This window comes from Carassius gibelio, chromosome B25 (genome assembly GCF_023724105.1).
Source record: "Carassius gibelio isolate Cgi1373 ecotype wild population from Czech Republic chromosome B25, carGib1.2-hapl.c, whole genome shotgun sequence".
NCBI classification, from domain to species: Eukaryota; Metazoa; Chordata; class Actinopteri; order Cypriniformes; family Cyprinidae; genus Carassius; species Carassius gibelio.
In genome coordinates, this window is record NC_068420.1 from 23,490,463 (window position 1) to 23,511,865 (window position 21,403).

General features: G+C 39.5%; 1 long non-coding RNA gene across 1 annotated transcript; it reads left to right on the plus strand.

Moving 5' to 3' along the window:
- The first annotated feature begins 5,297 nt into the window (after window positions 1-5,297).
- LOC128013854 (uncharacterized) lies at window positions 5,298-16,471 on the plus strand. Its single transcript, XR_008183428.1, has 2 exons — window positions 5,298-5,396; window positions 14,732-16,471. It is a non-coding gene; the product is annotated as an uncharacterized LOC128013854 (long non-coding RNA).
- The last annotated feature ends 4,932 nt before the right edge of the window (window positions 16,472-21,403 follow it).

Genomic DNA, 21,403 nt, shown 5'->3' on the forward strand with positions numbered 1-21,403 from the left:
TTTCTTCTTCCTGAAGTCCACAATGAGCTCCTTGGTCTTATTAGTGTTAAGGAGCAGGTTATTGTCAGCGCACCATGTGGCCAGGGGCTGTACCTCTTCCCTGTAGGCAGTCTCATCGTTGTCACTGATGAGGCCAATTACCGTGGTGTCATCTGCAAACTTAATGATGGAGTTGGATCCATGCACAGGCTTGCAGTCGTGGGTGTAAAGGGAGTAGAGGAATGGGCTCAGCACACAGCCCTGTGGTACGCCAGTATTAAGTGTGATGGTGGTGGAGTGGGTGTGACCTGAGCGAACATGCTGAGGCCTGTTGGTCAGAAAGTCCATAATCCAGTTGCAGAGGGAGGTGTTGATGTCCAGGTCTCCAAGTTTTGTGGTCAGCTTGGAGGGAATGACGGTGTTAAATGCTGAACTGAAGTCAACAAACAACATCCTAACATACGTGTTGTTATTGTCCAGGTGTGTGAGTGCAGAGTGCAGCACTGTGCATACTGCATCCTCTGTGCTCCTATTTCTGCGGTAAGCAAATTGGTGTGGGTCCAGTGTGGGTGGGAGGCAGTCTTTGAGGTGTGCTAGGACCAGTCGCTCGAAGCACTTCATAATGATGGGTGTGAGTGCTACGGGGCGATAGTCATTCAGGCACGTTGGGGAGGAGTGTTTCGGTACTGGCACAATGGATGTGGACTTAAAACATGTTGGCACAGTTGCTTGGGTGAGGGACAGGTTGAAAATGTCTGTGAAGACCCCTGCAAGCTGCTCTGCACATGCCCTAAGCACACGTCCAGGAATGCCATCCGGGCCAGCAGCCTTGCGTGCGTTGATCCGGCTCAGTGCAGTGTGGACATCTGTGGAGGTGAGTTTGAGAGGTTGGTGGTCTGAAGAGGCTGAGATTTTGGTGGCCGTCTCCTTGCTGTCGCTGTTGAAGCGAGCATAAAAGTCATTTAGCTCGTTAAGGAAGGAGACGTCCGTGACTGTTGGTGTGGAGTTGCTTGACTTGTAGTCACTGATGATCTGGATGCCCTGCCACATGCGTCGGGGGTCAGAGTTGGAAAAGTGTTCCTCTACCTTCAGCTTGTAGCAGTACTTGGCCTTTTTGATGCCCCTTTTCAGGTTAGCCCTGGATTTACTGTAGGCCTGAGCGTCATCTGACCTGAAGGCAGCGTTGCTGTCTTTCAGCAGAAGTCGAACCTCCTTGTTCATCCATGGCTTCTGATTAGGGTATGTTGTTATCTGTTTTTCTGTTGTTACACTGTCAATGGTGGAGTTGATGTGATCCAGTACAGAGGAGGTGTAGATATCAATGTCCGTGTGAGAGCCACAGGCAGCCTGTGAAGCAAACATACTCCAGTCAGTGTGTTGAAACCTGTCTTGAAGTAAAGAGTCTGCTCCAGTTGGCCACACTTTGATGGTCTTCACTGATGGCTTCACACGGTTGATGAGGGGTGAATACTTAGGGGTGAGAAACAAAGAAAGGTGATCAGACTGTCCGAGGTGGGGGAGGGGGCTCGCGATGTAAGCTCCATTGATGTTTGTATAAACATGATCCAAAGTTTTGTCTCCTCTGGTGTGGCAGGAAACATGCTGGTGAAATTTGGGGAGTACTGTTTTTAATTTGCAGTGATTAAAATCACCCGCGACAATAAAAGCAGCCTCTGGGTGAGCAGTCTGTTGTTTACTAATGGCTGCATGAAGTTCGTTCAAAGCAAGCTTGGCATTAGCATCCGGTGCAATATAGACTGCGGTTATTATGGTGGAAGTGAACTCCCGTGGCAGATAAAAAGGTCTACATTTAACCATGAGAAACTCTAGGTTAGCTGAGCAGTGTCTCCCAACAATGACAGTGTTCGTACACCAAGCTTTGTTGACATAAAACCCAGGCCGGCGAAAAGAGGTCAACAAACCATCAGCTGACTTTCACTCATATTTATTAAGAATTATTATTTGTGTTTAAATGTTCTATGCCAACTTACCACTGCGATGAACCTGTCTGGAAAACGGCCTGTCTAAAGCTTCTTTATGAACTTGATGGCGACCTGCAGAAGAAGAAGTTATTTTTAAGAGCAGTAGATGAAGTCACTGATCTCTACGGGACTGTTGGTGAAGGTACGAGTGATTTACCTGCTGGTCGTCAGACTTACGGATCCCTTTGTGCACAGTGCCGAAATATCCTCGTCCAATAACTTCTTCCACCTCATAAAATTCAGACAAGGGAACTGTGGAAATGTCCCAAAAGAGCGAGTTAATATATGAGATTCAGAGTCAGAGTCAGACATCTTCACCATGTGACAAACAACCCCTACCAGCACCTAAACCTAACCATTTCAACCCTCTCCTTATTGTCCATGTACTGACCAGTCTCGGACAGGCACTAACCCTACCCAGAACAACCCTGGGTAAAACAGCCCTGCAAAAAATTGCCCGCTTCTGAACACTCTAAATACATATACTGGGTCATTCTAAATACATATACATTAAAAGAATGAGCTAACCTATAAAGGAACACTTTTTATGAATTTTGGAAAATGGGATAAACTGCAATTGGGTGATTTTGCTTTTAGTTTTCCCCAAAACTATACAGTAAATTAACTTGAAAATGAATACAGTGAAAGTCTGGGTCACTCTGAATACATATACATTAAAAGAATGAGCTAACCTATAAAGGAACACTTTTTATGAATTTTGGAAAATGGGATAAACTGCAATTGTTAGGATGCATTTTGTTGTTTTGGGTGAATTTGCTTTTAGTTTTCTCCAAAACTATACAGTAAAATAACTCGAAAATTAATACAATGATAGTCTGGGTCACTCTGAATACATATACATTAAAAGAATGAGCTAACCTGTAAAGCAACCCTTTTTATGAATTTTGAAAAATAGGAAAAAGTACAATTGCAACAATGGAGTTTGATGTTTCGGGTGAATTTGCGTTTAGTTTTCTCCAAAACTATACAGTAAAATAACTTGAAAATGAATACAGTGAAAGTCTGGGTCACTCTGAATACATATACATTAAAAGAATGAGCTAACCTATAAAGGAACACTTTTTATGAAATTTCTAAATGGTGTTTAGAAATAAAATTTAAAAATTAAATTGAGCTCAGTGAAGAAAATATGTATTTTACACAAGTCATGCCTGAAGAAGACACAGAAGGTTGTCGAAACTTCGCGATAAAAGGCTTGTGTACTTGTATATAGTTTAAAATCTTCACAGACCCAAAAATTGTCTACACGGAGCTCACAACGAGCGAATTTATTCTTATTTAAGACCTTTAAAAACAGCGATTTCACGCAATCCACACGTTAGAACACACCAAGAGCTAAATTCAGATGTTTCTGAACTGTTTAAAGTAATAACATGATATATTCGCGGCAGCCAAATGTCCGCGAGCTCGCAATGTATTTCTCTGAACACTTGAAGTCCACATGACAGCCGCGTTTCGGGGCGAGATCGGACAAATAAATAGGCTACACATTTCATTCACACTGACAAGCTAAACCAACATATGTTATTATTACCGGGTCAGATGTCATTTATAAACCATGTCTCTGGCCAAAGAACAGAGAGAAAGACGAGAGAGACATGAGCGCTTCATCAGCATTTTTTAAGCGCTTCCAAAAATAATATCACAGCGAATTGAGAGCAGCTCGACAGGTGGATAAGTGTCAAATGTTTTATGTTTACACATCATAAGGTTTCAAACATTAGAAATATACAGCCATACAGGGCCAAAAGATATTTACACAATATTTATTAAATCTATTTGTTCAAAATATTATATTTACAATATATTAGCATTTAAAAAAAACACAGCATTAATAAAAAATTAAATTATGAGGAACATGTTAAATTTGGGAATATATAAACTTACGTAAGGTATTTAATTGACAATTTCATTTAGAGAAAAAAGAAAAACTAAAGCTTAAAATTGTTTGAAAATGCTCATATATTCAATCAAAAACACTAGATCTTCAAATCATATGATAGATTTCCTCATTCTGAACAACTTTGCCTCAGGGAACAATGTTGTCAATTAAGCTGTTAACTAACTGAGGTGCCTAGGCCTAAGAAGCTGCACACACAGCTCCCGAGTGAGAAGAGGATGACAGTTGATTTTTTTGCTCCACCACATACATGGTGTTTAGAAAGAAAATTAAAAAATTATTGGCATATTGCATATTATGGCATATTGGCATATTATAGAGAAATAACGAGGATAATAGGAGATCGTTGAGAATCAACCTTCTGCCGCTGTGTTGAATGAGCGAGAGAGCTGCGTTAGTGCATCGACCTCTATAAATAGCCTAGGTGGGCGTGGCCTGGGTCGTCCCGAAAAAGTGTTAAAATAAGCTTTTAAAATTGTGTAAAAAATCGGGGAAAGTTAATGATCTGCTGTAGAGGATTTTTTTTTGTGAGTCAATCCGGTCCAGAAGTGAATTTAAGTGTGTGTTCCATCCTTGCAGGCTGTATGAATGGGTGACGTAATCGTCTGGCCGTTATGGAGTGGCGTCTTTTGAAAGTGCATCCTGAAGTCTATAGACCCATTCAAATAAATACAAAGTTTGCACAAGCACATATATCCTTCAAAAAATTCCAATAAAGTCTCCAAAGTATATACTTTTGTCCAATTGTGTATAGTTATATTTCTGTTGGGTATTGGGTGAATTTTAAAAGGTGTATATATTAATTATGTGATTTTATAATCATATATTATGTTGTTGTGATGTTTTTTTTTAAATATTTTTTTTTTCACCCAAATATATTTTAAATATATATGTATAAAAAATTGCCCCTATGATTTTCTAATCTTATAACATATGTTGTGTTGTATACATTATTTTACTGTATGGTTCAACATTGTGTGATGATATTTATCAAACTTATTTATGGTTTTAATACAGAGAGAACATTAAAAAAAAAAAATTGTTCTTAAAAAAAAGGCGTTGTCCAGGTAAGTACCCTTACCAGTGTGTATAGGCATAGAGATCTGTTTTATTATTTTTATTATTATTATAATATTAATTTCATTTAATGATATATTAGAGACAGGGATAGGAAGTCTAAGGTGAGATCTTTACCTAATCCCAACCATTTTCCAAAGTTCAGAGAGGGAGGCTCGGGCTGAGGTTAGGATTTCTGTAAGTCCAGTCGAATATATAAATAATATTTGTTTATTTATTTATTCATTTATTTTCTAGAGTGTCCAGAAGCGGGCAATTTTTTGTCTCATTGTCATCAAAAGACCAGTCTCATCATCTTAATATCATCTTAATGCTGGATGTGTTTCATCTTTTATCTTCTCCAGATGTTCACTGATGGACTGGAGTGCTGTGGATTATTGTGAGGTTTTTATCTGCTCTCATTCTGATGGCACCCATTCACTGCAGAGCATCCATTGGTGAATTTAATCTTGAAATATAATGACTTTGATCTTGAGTTGGTTTTATTAGTGCTTGGTCGTGCAATCCTCTTTCGTAAGCATCAGCTCCAGCACGTAACAAATACACAAAGATTAATGGGGACTCGTGTCACTGCGAGGACATAAACTGTGCTTATTAGAAATCATACAGGAGGAGATTTTTTTTTTTTTGGTAATGTAATGCTTGTAGTTTTGTGTGAGGTGTAGGTTAAGGGGATAGAAAATACAGTTTGTTCAGTACAATAACCTTTTTATTGTACCCTTACCAGTGTGTATAGGCATAGAGATCTGTTTTATTATTTTATTATTATTATAATATTAATTTCATTTAATAATATATTAGAGACAGGGATAGGAAGTCTAAGGTGAGATCTTTACCTAATCCCAACCATTTTCCAAAGTTCAGAGAGGGAGGCTCGGGCTGAGGTTAGGATTTCTGTAAGTCCAATCGACAGGTCCTGAGGGACCCGAAGACGGTTATGCACTGTTCTCTATATTAGACACATACATAGAGGTCCAAACAACCCCCACGTTGCTGACAAGGGGACACACTGAGGGCAAGATAGTAACACAAAAAAAGTGTACACTAAAACAAAAAAATTAAACTTATAAGAGTGTAAGGGAAGATGAAAGAGTGCTTAAATATATATATATATTATGGAGTCGATTAATCATGATTGATCATATGCAATGAATGGGTTATTTGTCACTGCATTTAAATTATGTAATATTAGATTAGATTAGATTAGATTCAACTTTACTGTCACTGCACATGTAGGTACAAGGCAACGAAATGCAGTTAGCATCTAACCAGAAGTGCAATAAGCAGTAAGTACAGAATAAAGGTCTATTTCACTTTTCAGAAACGCTGTTCTGAGCTAGATATGCTTTAAAACAGCTAGTTTCATCATATGCATGCTCCTGGGAGCATTTTAGGCAGAATTGGTCACTTTTGCATGAAAAGTTACATTGCCACTAGAAATATGCTATTCTCACTCAGAAACGCTGTTCTGTGCTAGATATGCTTTAAAACAGCTAGTTTCATCATATGAATGCTCCTGGGAGCATTTTAGGCAGAATTGGTCACTTTTGCATGAAAAGTTACATTGCCACGAGAAATATGCTATTCTCACTCAGAAACGCTGTTCTGAGCTAGATATGCTTTAAAACAGCTAGTTTCATCATATGCATGCTCCTGGGAGCATTTTAGGCAGAATTGGTCACTTTTGCATGAAAAGTTACATTGCCACTAGAAATATGCTATTCTCACTCAGAAACCCTGTTCTGAGCTAGATATGCTTTAAAACAGCTAGTTTCATCATATGCATGCTCTTGGGAGCATTTTAGGCAGAATTGGTCACTTTTGCATGAAAAGTTACATTGCCACTAGAAATATGCTATTCTCACTCAGAAACGCTGTTCTGAGCTAGATATGCTTTAAAACAGCTAGTTTCATCATATACATGCTCCTGGGAGCATTTTAGGCAGAATTGGTCACTTTTGCATGTAAAGTTACATTGCCACTAGAAATATGCTATTCTCACTCAGAAACGCTGTTCTGAGCTAGATATGCTTTAAAACAGCTAGTTTCATCATTTGCATGCTCCTGGGAGCATTTTAGGCAGAATTGGTCACTTTTGCATGTAAAGTTACATTGCCACTAGAAATATGCTATTCTCACTCAGAAACGCTGTTCTGAGCTAGATATGCTTTAAAACAGCAAGTTTCATCATTTGCATGCTCCTGGGAGCATTTTAGGCAGAATTGGTCACTTTTGCATGAAAAGTTACATTGCCACTAGAAATATGCTATTCTCACTCAGAAACGCTGTTCTGTGCTAGATATGCTTTAAAACAGCTAGTTTCATCATATGCATGCTCCTTGGAGCATTTTAGGCAGAATTGGTCACTTTTGCATGAAAAGTTACATTGCCACTAAAAATATGCTATTCTCACTCAGAAACGCTGTTCTGAGCTAGATATGCTTTAAAACAGCTAGTTTCATCATTTGCATGCTCCTGGGAGCATTTTAGGCAGAATTGGTCACTTTTGCATGAAAAGTTACATTGCCACTAGAAATATGCTATTCTCACTCAGAAACGCTGTTCTGAGCTAGATATGCTTTAAAACAGCTAGTTTCATCATATGCATGCTCCTGGGAGCATTTTAGGCAGAATTGGTCACTTTTGCATGAAAAGTTACATTGCCACTAGAAATATGCTATTCTCACTCAGAAACGCTGTTCTGAGCTAGATATGCTTTAAAACAGCTAGTTTCATCATATGCATGCTCCTGGGAGCATTTTAGGCAGAATTGGTCACTTTTGCATGAAAAGTTACATTGCCACTAGAAATATGCTATTCTCACTCAGAAACGCTGTTCTGAGCTAGATATGCTTTAAAACAGCTAGTTTCATCATATGCATGCTCCTGGGAGCATTTTAGGCAGAATTGGTCACTTTTGCATGAAAAGTTACATTGCCACTAGAAATATGCTATTCTCACTCAGAAACCCTGTTCTGAGCTAGATATGCTTTAAAACAGCTAGTTTCATCATATGCATGCTCTTGGGAGCATTTTAGGCAGAATTGGTCACTTTTGCATGAAAAGTTACATTGCCACTAGAAATATGCTATTCTCACTCAGAAACGCTGTTCTGAGCTAGATATGCTTTAAAACAGCTAGTTTCATCATATACATGCTCCTGGGAGCATTTTAGGCAGAATTGGTCACTTTTGCATGTAAAGTTACATTGCCACTAGAAATATGCTATTCTCACTCAGAAACGCTGTTCTGAGCTAGATATGCTTTAAAACAGCTAGTTTCATCATTTGCATGCTCCTGGGAGCATTTTAGGCAGAATTGGTCACTTTTGCATGTAAAGTTACATTGCCACTAGAAATATGCTATTCTCACTCAGAAACGCTGTTCTGAGCTAGATATGCTTTAAAACAGCAAGTTTCATCATTTGCATGCTCCTGGGAGCATTTTAGGCAGAATTGGTCACTTTTGCATGAAAAGTTACATTGCCACTAGAAATATGCTATTCTCACTCAGAAACGCTGTTCTGAGCTAGATATGCTTTAAAACAGCTAGTTTCATCATATGCATGCTCCTGGGAGCATTTTAGGCAGAATTACAATAACTATACAGGTAAGTATTATGGACATAATTTACAGATATTAAATACTATAAGCACGATATACAGATAGGTGTACTATGAACATACTATACAGATGGGCTATGTAAAAGTGTATGTACACTATAGGCAGAACTATGAATATAATTTACAGTATTGCAATGGACAGTAAAGTGCATAGAAAATATTACAATGTGCAAATGGATTATACAGTGTTCCTGGATGAACAGACAGTAGTGCAAGTAATAACAAGTTACTGTTTTTTGCTTGTTGTGAATAAATAAATAAATCAGAGTGTTGAAGAGGGGGAGGAGTCTATGTGTGGTGTGGGGGGTGTTGAGGGGTGTCAGAGGGCAGAGTTCAGCAAGGAGACAGCTTTAGGGAAAAAGCTGTTCCTGAATCTTGTGGTCCTTGTCCGGAGGCTCCTGAAACGCCTTCCGGAGGGGAGGAGGTTAAACAGTCCGTGGTCAGGGTGAGAGGAGTCCTTGAGAATGCTGCGAGCTCGACGTAGACAGCGTTTCCTCTGGATGTCCTCAAGAGCAGGAAGTGGTGTCCCTGTGATGCGCTGGGCAGTTTTCACCACCCTCTGCAGTGCCTTGCGGTCAGCCACTGAGCAGTTCCCATACCAGACTGTGATGCAACTGGTCAGGATGCTCTCGATCGCACACCGGTAGAAGTTCACCAGGATGGATGAAGACAGCTGGTTCTTCTTCAGTGTCCTGAGGAAGAAAAGGCGCTGGTGAGCCTTCTTGACCAGGCTGGAGGTGTTTGTGGCCCAGGACAGTTCCTCCGAGATGGTGGTTCCCAGGAACTTGAAGCTGGAGACACGTTCAACAGCCAGCCCGTTAATGTGGATGGGGTCATGCGTGCTTCCTTTCTTCTTCCTGAAGTCCACAATGAGCTCCTTGGTCTTATTAGTGTTAAGGAGCAGGTTATTGTCAGCGCACCATGTGGCCAGGGGCTGTACCTCTTCCCTGTAGGCAGTCTCATCGTTGTCACTGATGAGGCCAATTACCGTGGTGTCATCTGCAAACTTAATGATGGAGTTGGATCCATGCACAGGCTTGCAGTCGTGGGTGTAAAGGGAGTAGAGGAATGGGCTCAGCACACAGCCCTGTGGTACGCCAGTATTAAGTGTGATGGTGGTGGAGTGGGTGTGACCTGAGCGAACATGCTGAGGCCTGTTGGTCAGAAAGTCCATAATCCAGTTGCAGAGGGAGGTGTTGATGTCCAGGTCTCCAAGTTTTGTGGTCAGCTTGGAGGGAATGACGGTGTTAAATGCTGAACTGAAGTCAACAAACAACATCCTAACATACGTGTTGTTATTGTCCAGGTGTGTGAGTGCAGAGTGCAGCACTGTGCATACTGCATCCTCTGTGCTCCTATTTCTGCGGTAAGCAAATTGGTGTGGGTCCAGTGTGGGTGGGAGGCAGTCTTTGAGGTGTGCTAGGACCAGTCGCTCGAAGCACTTCATAATGATGGGTGTGAGTGCTACGGGGCGATAGTCATTCAGGCACGTTGGGGAGGAGTGTTTCGGTACTGGCACAATGGATGTGGACTTAAAACATGTTGGCACAGTTGCTTGGGTGAGGGACAGGTTGAAAATGTCTGTGAAGACCCCTGCAAGCTGCTCTGCACATGCCCTAAGCACACGTCCAGGAATGCCATCCGGGCCAGCAGCCTTGCGTGCGTTGATCCGGCTCAGTGCAGTGTGGACATCTGTGGAGGTGAGTTTGAGAGGTTGGTGGTCTGAAGAGGCTGAGATTTTGGTGGCCGTCTCCTTGCTGTCGCTGTTGAAGCGAGCATAAAAGTCATTTAGCTCGTTAAGGAAGGAGACGTCCGTGACTGTTGGTGTGGAGTTGCTTGACTTGTAGTCACTGATGATCTGGATGCCCTGCCACATGCGTCGGGGGTCAGAGTTGGAAAAGTGTTCCTCTACCTTCAGCTTGTAGCAGTACTTGGCCTTTTTGATGCCCCTTTTCAGGTTAGCCCTGGATTTACTGTAGGCCTGAGCGTCATCTGACCTGAAGGCAGCGTTGCTGTCTTTCAGCAGAAGTCGAACCTCCTTGTTCATCCATGGCTTCTGATTAGGGTATGTTGTTATCTGTTTTTCTGTTGTTACACTGTCAATGGTGGAGTTGATGTGATCCAGTACAGAGGAGGTGTAGATATCAATGTCCGTGTGAGAGCCACAGGCAGCCTGTGAAGCAAACATACTCCAGTCAGTGTGTTGAAACCTGTCTTGAAGTAAAGAGTCTGCTCCAGTTGGCCACACTTTGATGGTCTTCACTGATGGCTTCACACGGTTGATGAGGGGTGAATACTTAGGGGTGAGAAACAAAGAAAGGTGATCAGACTGTCCGAGGTGGGGGAGGGGGCTCGCGATGTAAGCTCCATTGATGTTTGTATAAACATGATCCAAAGTTTTGTCTCCTCTGGTGTGGCAGGAAACATGCTGGTGAAATTTGGGGAGTACTGTTTTTAATTTGCAGTGATTAAAATCACCCGCGACAATAAAAGCAGCCTCTGGGTGAGCAGTCTGTTGTTTACTAATGGCTGCATGAAGTTCGTTCAAAGCAAGCTTGGCATTAGCATCCGGTGCAATATAGACTGCGGTTATTATGGTGGAAGTGAACTCCCGTGGCAGATAAAAAGGTCTACATTTAACCATGAGAAACTCTAGGTTAGCTGAGCAGTGTCTCCCAACAATGACAGTGTTCGTACACCAAGCTTTGTTGACATAAAACCCAGGCCGGCGAAAAGAGGTCAACAAACCATCAGCTGACTTTCACTCATATTTATTAAGAATTATTATTTGTGTTTAAATGTTCTATGCCAACTTACCACTGCGATGAACCTGTCTGGAAAACGGCCTGTCTAAAGCTTCTTTATGAACTTGATGGCGACCTGCAGAAGAAGAAGTTATTTTTAAGAGCAGTAGATGAAGTCACTGATCTCTACGGGACTGTTGGTGAAGGTACGAGTGATTTACCTGCTGGTCGTCAGACTTACGGATCCCTTTGTGCACAGTGCCGAAATATCCTCGTCCAATAACTTCTTCCACCTCATAAAATTCAGACAAGGGAACTGTGGAAATGTCCCAAAAGAGCGAGTTAATATATGAGATTCAGAGTCAGAGTCAGACATCTTCACCATGTGACAAACAACCCCTACCAGCACCTAAACCTAACCATTTCAACCCTCTCCTTATTGTCCATGTACTGACCAGTCTCGGACAGGCACTAACCCTACCCAGAACAACCCTGGGTAAAACAGCCCTGCAAAAAATTGCCCGCTTCTGAACACTCTAAATACATATACTGGGTCATTCTAAATACATATACATTAAAAGAATGAGCTAACCTATAAAGGAACACTTTTTATGAATTTTGGAAAATGGGATAAACTGCAATTGGGTGATTTTGCTTTTAGTTTTCCCCAAAACTATACAGTAAATTAACTTGAAAATGAATACAGTGAAAGTCTGGGTCACTCTGAATACATATACATTAAAAGAATGAGCTAACCTATAAAGGAACACTTTTTATGAATTTTGGAAAATGGGATAAACTGCAATTGTTAGGATGCATTTTGTTGTTTTGGGTGAATTTGCTTTTAGTTTTCTCCAAAACTATACAGTAAAATAACTCGAAAATTAATACAATGATAGTCTGGGTCACTCTGAATACATATACATTAAAAGAATGAGCTAACCTGTAAAGCAACCCTTTTTATGAATTTTGAAAAATAGGAAAAAGTACAATTGCAACAATGGAGTTTGATGTTTCGGGTGAATTTGCGTTTAGTTTTCTCCAAAACTATACAGTAAAATAACTTGAAAATGAATACAGTGAAAGTCTGGGTCACTCTGAATACATATACATTAAAAGAATGAGCTAACCTATAAAGGAACACTTTTTATGAAATTTCTAAATGGTGTTTAGAAATAAAATGTAAAAATTAAATTGAGCTCAGTGAAGAAAATATGTATTTTACACAAGTCATGCCTGAAGAAGACACAGAAGGTTGTCGAAACTTCGCGATAAAAGGCTTGTGTACTTGTATATAGTTTAAAATCTTCACAGACCCAAAAATTGTCTACACGGAGCTCACAACGAGCGAATTTATTCTTATTTAAGACCTTTAAAAACAGCGATTTCACGCAATCCACACGTTAGAACACACCAAGAGCTAAATTCAGATGTTTCTGAACTGTTTAAAGTAATAACATGATATATTCGCGGCAGCCAAATGTCCGCGAGCTCGCAATGTATTTCTCTGAACACTTGAAGTCCACATGACAGCCGCGTTTCGGGGCGAGATCGGACAAATAAATAGGCTACACATTTCATTCACACTGACAAGCTAAACCAACATATGTTATTATTACCGGGTCAGATGTCATTTATAAACCATGTCTCTGGCCAAAGAACAGAGAGAAAGACGAGAGAGAAATGAGCGCTTCATCAGCATTTTTTAAGCGCTTCCAAAAATAATATCACAGCGAATTGAGAGCAGCTCGACAGGTGGATAAGTGTCAAATGTTTTATGTTTACACATCATAAGGTTTCAAACATTAGAAATATACAGCCATACAGGGCCAAAAGATATTTACACAATATTTATTAAATATATTTGTTAAAAATATTATATTTACAATATATTAGCATTTAAAAAAAACACAGCATTAATAAAAAATTAAATTATGAGGAACATGTTAAATTTGGGAATATATAAACTTACGTAAGGTATTTAATTGACAATTTCATTTAGAGAAAAAAGAAAAACTAAAGCTTAAAATTGTTTGAAAATGCTCATATATTCAATCAAAAACACTAGATCTTCAAATCATATGATAGATTTCCTCATTCTGAACAACTTTGCCTCAGGGAACAATGTTGTCAATTAAGCTGTTAACTAACTGAGGTGCCTAGGCCTAAGAAGCTGCACACACAGCTCCCGAGTGAGAAGAGGATGACAGTTGATTTTTTTGCTCCACCACATACATGGTGTTTAGAAAGAAAATTAAAAAATTATTGGCATATTGCATATTATGGCATATTGGCATATTATAGAGAAATAACGAGGATAATAGGAGATCGTTGAGAATCAACCTTCTGCCGCTGTGTTGAATGAGCGAGAGAGCTGCGTTAGTGCATCGACCTCTATAAATAGCCTAGGTGGGCGTGGCCTGGGTCGTCCCGAAAAAGTGTTAAAATAAGCTTTTAAAATTGTGTAAAAAATCGGGGAAAGTTAATGATCTGCTGTAGAGGATTTTTTTTTGTGAGTCAATCCGGTCCAGAAGTGAATTTAAGTGTGTGTTCCATCCTTGCAGGCTGTATGAATGGGTGACGTAATCGTCTGGCCGTTATGGAGTGGCGTCTTTTGAAAGTGCATCCTGAAGTCTATAGACCCATTCAAATAAATACAAAGTTTGCACAAGCACATATATCCTTCAAAAAATTCCAATAAAGTCTCCAAAGTATATACTTTTGTCCAATTGTGTATAGTTATATTTCTGTTGGGTATTGGGTGAATTTTAAAAGGTGTATATATTAATTATGTGATTTTATAATCATATATTATGTTGTTGTGATGTTTTTTTTTAAATATTTTTTTTTTCACCCAAATATATTTTAAATATATATGTATAAAAAATTGCCCCTATGATTTTCTAATCTTATAACATATGTTGTGTTGTATACATTATTTTACTGTATGGTTCAACATTGTGTGATGATATTTATCAAACTTATTTATGGTTTTAATACAGAGAGAACATTAAAAAAAAAAAATTGTTCTTAAAAAAAAGGCGTTGTCCAGGTAAGTACCCTTACCAGTGTGTATAGGCATAGAGATCTGTTTTATTATTTTTATTATTATTATAATATTAATTTCATTTAATGATATATTAGAGACAGGGATAGGAAGTCTAAGGTGAGATCTTTACCTAATCCCAACCATTTTCCAAAGTTCAGAGAGGGAGGCTCGGGCTGAGGTTAGGATTTCTGTAAGTCCAGTCGAATATATAAATAATATTTGTTTATTTATTTATTCATCTATTTTCTAGAGTGTCCAGAAGCGGGCAATTTTTTGTCTCATTGTCATCAAAAGACCAGTCTCATCATCTTAATATCATCTTAATGCTGGATGTGTTTCATCTTTTATCTTCTCCAGATGTTCACTGATGGACTGGAGTGCTGTGGATTATTGTGAGGTTTTTATCTGCTCTCATTCTGATGGCACCCATTCACTGCAGAGCATCCATTGGTGAATTTAATCTTGAAATATAATGACTTTGATCTTGAGTTGGTTTTATTAGTGCTTGGCCGTGCAATCCTCTTTCGTAAGCATCAGCTCCAGCACGTAACAAATACACAAAGATTAATGGGGACTCGTGTCACTGCGAGGACATAAACTGTGCTTATTAGAAATCATACAGGAGGAGATTTTTTTTTTTTTTGGTAATGTAATGCTTGTAGTTTTGTGTGAGGTGTAGGTTAAGGGGATAGAAAATACAGTTTGTTCAGTACAATAACCTTTTTATTGTACCCTTACCAGTGTGTATAGGCATAGAGATCTGTTTTATTATTTTATTATTATTATAATATTAATTTCATTTAATAATATATTAGAGACAGGGATAGGAAGTCTAAGGTGAGATCTTTACCTAATCCCAACCATTTTCCAAAGTTCAGAGAGGGAGGCTCGGGCTGAGGTTAGGATTTCTGTAAGTCCAATCGACAGGTCCTGAGGGACCCGAAGACGGTTATGCACTGTTCTCTATATTAGACACATACATAGAGGTCCAAACAACCCCCACGTTGCTGACAAGGGGACACACTGAGGGCAAGATAGTAACACAAAAAAAGTGTACACTAAAACAAAAAAATTAAACTTATAAGAGTGTAAGGGAAGATGAAAGAGTGCTTAAATATATATATATATATATATATATATATATATATATATATATATATATATATATATATATATATATATATATATATATATATATATATATATATATATTATGGAGTCGATTAATCATGATTGATCATATGCAATGAATGGGTTATTTGTCACTGCATTTAAATTATGTAATATTAGATTAGATTAGATTAGATTCAACTTTACTGTCACTGCACATGTAGGTACAAGGCAACGAAATGCAGTTAGCATCTAACCAGAAGTGCAATAAGCAGTAAGTACAGAATAAAGGTCTATTTCACTTTTCAGAAACGCTGTTCTGAGCTAGATATGCTTTAAAACAGCTAGTTTCATCATATGCATGCTCCTGGGAGCATTTTAGGCAGAATTGGTCACTTTTGCATGAAAAGTTACATTGCCACTAGAAATATGCTATTCTCACTCAGAAACGCTGTTCTGTGCTAGATATGCTTTAAAACAGCTAGTTTCATCATATGCATGCTCCTGGGAGCATTTTAGGCAGAATTGGTCACTTTTGCATGAAAAGTTACATTGCCACGAGAAATATGCTATTCTCACTCAGAAACGCTGTTTTGAGCTAGATATGCTTTAAAACAGCTAGTTTCATCATATGCATGCTCCTTGGAGCATTTTAGGCAGAATTGGTCACTTTTGCATGAAAAGTTACATTGCCACTAAAAATATGCTATTCTCACTCAGAAACGCTGTTCTGAGCTAGATATGCTTTAAAACAGCTAGTTTCATCATTTGCATGCTCCTGGGAGCATTTTAGGCAGAATTGGTCACTTTTGCATGAAAAGTTACATTGCCACTAGAAATATGCTATTCTCACTCAGAAACGCTGTTCTGAGCTAGATATGCTTTAAAACAGCTAGTTTCATCATATGCATGCTCCTAGGAGCATTTTAGGCAGAATTGGTCACTTTTGCATGAAAAGTTACATTGCCACTAGAAATATGCTATTCTCACTCAGAAACGCTGTTCTGAGCTAGATATGCTTTAAAACAGCTAGTTTCATCATATGCATGCTCCTGGGAGCATTTTAGGCAGAATTGGTCACTTTTGCATGAAAAGTTACATTGCCACTAGAAATATGCTATTCTCACTCAGAAACGCTGTTCTGAGCTAGATATGCTTTAAAACAGCTAGTTTCATCATATGCATGCTCCTGGGAGCATTTTAGGCAGAATTGGTCACTTTTGCATGAAAAGTTACATTGCCACTAGAAATATGCTATTCTCACTCAGAAACGCTGTTCTGAGCTAGATATGCTTTAAAACAGCTAGTTTCATCATATGCATGCTCCTGGGAGCATTTTAGGCAGAATTGGTCACTTTTGCATGAAAAGTTACATTGCCACTAGAAATATGCTATTCTCACTCAGAAACGCTGTTCTGTGCTAGATATGCTTTAAAACAGCTAGTTTCATCATATGCATGCTCCTGGGAGCATTTTAGGCAGAATTGGTCACTTTTGCATGAAAAGTTACATTGCCACGAGAAATATGCTATTCTCACTCAGAAACGCTGTTCTGAGCTAGATATGCTTTAAAACAGCTAGTTTCATCATATGCATGCTCCTTGGAGCATTTTAGGCAGAATTGGTCACTTTTGCATGAAAAGTTACATTGCCACTAAAAATATGCTATTCTCACTCAGAAACGCTGTTCTGAGCTAGATATGCTTTAAAACAGCTAGTTTCATCATTTGCATGCTCCTGGGAGCATTTTAGGCAGAATTGGTCACTTTTGCATGAAAAGTTACATTGCCACTAGAAATATGCTATTCTCACTCAGAAACGCTGTTCTGAGCTAGATATGCTTTAAAACAGCTAGTTTCATCATATGCATGCTCCTGGGAGCATTTTAGGCAGAATTGGTCACTTTTGCATGAAAAGTTACATTGCCACTAGAAATATGCTATTCTCACTCAGAAACGCTGTTCTGAGCTAGATATGCTTTAAAACAGCTAGTTTCATCATATGCATGCTCCTGGGAGCATTTTAGGCAGAATTGGTCACTTTTGCATGAAAAGTTACATTGCCACTAGAAATATGCTATTCTCACTCAGAAACGCTGTTCTGAGCTAGATATGCTTTAAAACAGCTAGTTTCATCATATGCATGCTCCTGGGAGCATTTTAGGCAGAATTGGTCACTTTTGCATGAAAAGTTACACTGCCACTAGAAATATGCTATTCTCACTCAGAAACCCTGTTCTGAGCTAGATATGCTTTAAAACAGCTAGTTTCATCATATGCATGCTCTTGGGAGCATTTTAGGCAGAATTGGTCACTTTTGCATGAAAAGTTACATTGCCACTAGAAATATGCTATTCGCACTCAGAAACGCTGTTCTGAGCTAGATATGCTTTAAAACAGCTAGTTTCATCATATACATGCTCCTGGGAGCATTTTAGGCAGAATTGGTCACTTTTGCATGTAAAGTTACATTGCCACTAGAAATATGCTATTCTCACTCAGAAACACTGTTCTGAGCTAGATATGCTTTAAAACAGCTAGTTTCATCATTTGCATGCTCCTGGGAGCATTTTAGGCAGAATTGGTCACTTTTGCATGTAAAGTTACATTGCCACTAGAAATATGCTATTCTCACTCAGAAACGCTGTTCTGAGCTAGATATGCTTTAAAACAGCAAGTTTCATCATTTGCATGCTCCTGGGAGCATTTTAGGCAGAATTGGTCACTTTTGCATGAAAAGTTACATTGCCACTAGAAATATGCTATTCTCACTCAGAAACGCTGTTCTGAGCTAGATATGCTTTAAAACAGCTAGTTTCATCATATGCATGCTCCTTGGAGCATTTTAGGCAGAATTGGTCACTTTTGCATGAAAAGTTACATTGCCACTAAAAATATGCTATTCTCACTCAGAAACGCTGTTCTGAGCTAGATATGCTTTAAAACAGCTAGTTTCATCATTTGCATGCTCCTGGGAGCATTTTAGGCAGAATTGGTCACTTTTGCATGAAAAGTTACATTGCCACTAGAAATATGCTATTCTCACTCAGAAACGCTGTTCTGAGCTAGATATGCTTTAAAACAGCTAGTTTCATCATATGCATGCTCCTAGGAGCATTTTAGGCAGAATTGGTCACTTTTGCATGAAAAGTTACATTGCCACTAGAAATATGCTATTCTCACTCAGAAACGCTGTTCTGAGCTAGATATGCTTTAAAACAGCTAGTTTCATCATATGCATGCTCCTGGGAGCATTTTAGGCAGAATTGGTCACTTTTGCATGAAAAGTTACATTGCCACTAGAAATATGCTATTCTCACTCAGAAACGCTGTTCTGAGCTAGATATGCTTTAAAACAGCTAGTTTCATCATATGCATGCTCCTGGGAGCATTTTAGGCAGAATTGGTCACTTTTGCATGAAAAGTTACATTGCCACTAGAAATATGCTATTCTCACTCAGAAACGCTGTTCTGAGCTAGATATGCTTTAAAACAGCTAGTTTCATCATATGCATGCTCCTGGGAGCATTTTAGGCAGAATTGGTCACTTTTGCATGAAAAGTTACATTGCCACGAGAAATATGCTATTCTCACTCAGAAACGCTGTTCTGAGCTAGATATGCTTTAAAACAGCTAGTTTCATCATATGCATGCTCCTTGGAGCATTTTAGGCAGAATTGGTCACTTTTGCATGAAAAGTTACATTGCCACTAAAAATATGCTATTCTCACTCAGAAACGCTGTTCTGAGCTAGATATGCTTTAAAACAGCTAGTTTCATCATTTGCATGCTCCTGGGAGCATTTTAGGCAGAATTGGTCACTTTTGCATGAAAAGTTACATTGCCACTAGAAATATGCTATTCTCACTCAGAAACGCTGTTCTGAGCTAGATATGCTTTAAAACAGCTAGTTTCATCATATGCATGCTCCTGGGAGCATTTTAGGCAGAATTGGTCACTTTTGCATGAAAAGTTACACTGCCACTAGAAATATGCTATTCTCACTCAGAAACCCTGTTCTGAGCTAGATATGCTTTAAAACAGCTAGTTTCATCATATGCATGCTCTTGGGAGCATTTTAGGCAGAATTGGTCACTTTTGCATGAAAAGTTACATTGCCACTAGAAATATGCTATTCGCACTCAGAAACGCTGTTCTGAGCTAGATATGCTTTAAAACAGCTAGTTTCATCATATACATGCTCCTGGGAGCATTTTAGGCAGAATTGGTCACTTTTGCATGTAAAGTTACATTGCCACTAGAAATATGCTATTCTCACTCAGAAACACTGTTCTGAGCTAGATATGCTTTAAAACAGCTAGTTTCATCATTTGCATGCTCCTGGGAGCATTTTAGGCAGAATTGGTCACTTTTGCATGTAAAGTTACATTGCCACTAGAAATATGCTATTCTCACTCAGAAACGCTGTTCTGAGCTAGATATGCTTTAAAACAGCAAGTTTCATCATTTGCATGCTCCTGGGAGCATTTTAGGCAGAATTGGTCACTTTTGCATGAAAAGTTACATTGCCACTAGAAATATGCTATTCTCACTCAGAAACGCTGTTCTGAGCTAGATATGCTTTAAAACAGCTAGTTTCATCATATGCATGCTCCTGGGAGCATTTTAGGCAGAATTACAATAACTATACAGGTAAGTATTATGGACATAATTTACAGATATTAAATACTATAAGCACGATATACAGATAGGTGTACTATGAACATACTATACAGATGGGCTATGTAAAAGTGTATGTACACTATAGGCAGAACTATGAATATAATTTACAGTATTGCAATGGACAGTAAAGTGCATAGAAAATATTACAATGTGCAAATGGATTATACAGTGTTCCTGGATGAACAGACAGTAGTGCAAGTAATAACAAGTTACTGTTTTTTGCTTGTTGTGAATAAATAAATAAATCAGAGTGTTGAAGAGGGGGAGGAGTCTATGTGTGGTGTGGGGGGTGTTGAGGGGTGTCAGAGGGCAGAGTTCAGCAAGGAGACAGCTTTAGGGAAAAAGCTGTTCCTGAATCTTGTGGTCCTTGTCCGGAGGCTCCTGAAACGCCTTCCGGAGGGGAGGAGGTTAAACAGTCCGTGGTCAGGGTGAGAGGAGTCCTTGAGAATGCTGCGAGCTCGACGTAGACAGCGTTTCCTCTGGATGTCCTCAAGAGCAGGAAGTGGTGTCCCTGTGATGCGCTGGGCAGTTTTCACCACCCTCTGCAGTGCCTTGCGGTCAGCCACTGAGCAGTTCCCATACCAGACTGTGATGCAACTGGTCAGGATGCTCTCGATCGCACACCGGTAGAAGTTCACCAGGATGGATGAAGACAGCTGGTTCTTCTTCAGTGTCCTGAGGAAGAAAAGGCGCTGGTGAGCCTTCTTGACCAGGCTGGAGGTGTTTGTGGCCCAGGACAGTTCCTCCGAGATGGTGGTTCCCAGGAACTTGAAGCTGGAGACACGTTCAACAGCCAGCCCGTTAATGTGGATGGGGTCATGCGTGCTTCCTTTCTTCTTCCTGAAGTCCACAATGAGCTCCTTGGTCTTATTAGTGTTAAGGAGCAGGTTATTGTCAGCGCACCATGTGGCCAGGGGCTGTACCTCTTCCCTGTAGGCAGTCTCATCGTTGTCACTGATGAGGCCAATTACCGTGGTGTCATCTGCAAACTTAATGATGGAGTTGGATCCATGCACAGGCTTGCAGTCGTGGGTGTAAAGGGAGTAGAGGAATGGGCTCAGCACACAGCCCTGTGGTACGCCAGTATTAAGTGTGATGGTGGTGGAGTGGGTGTGACCTGAGCGAACATGCTGAGGCCTGTTGGTCAGAAAGTCCATAATCCAGTTGCAGAGGGAGGTGTTGATGTCCAGGTCTCCAAGTTTTGTGGTCAGCTTGGAGGGAATGACGGTGTTAAATG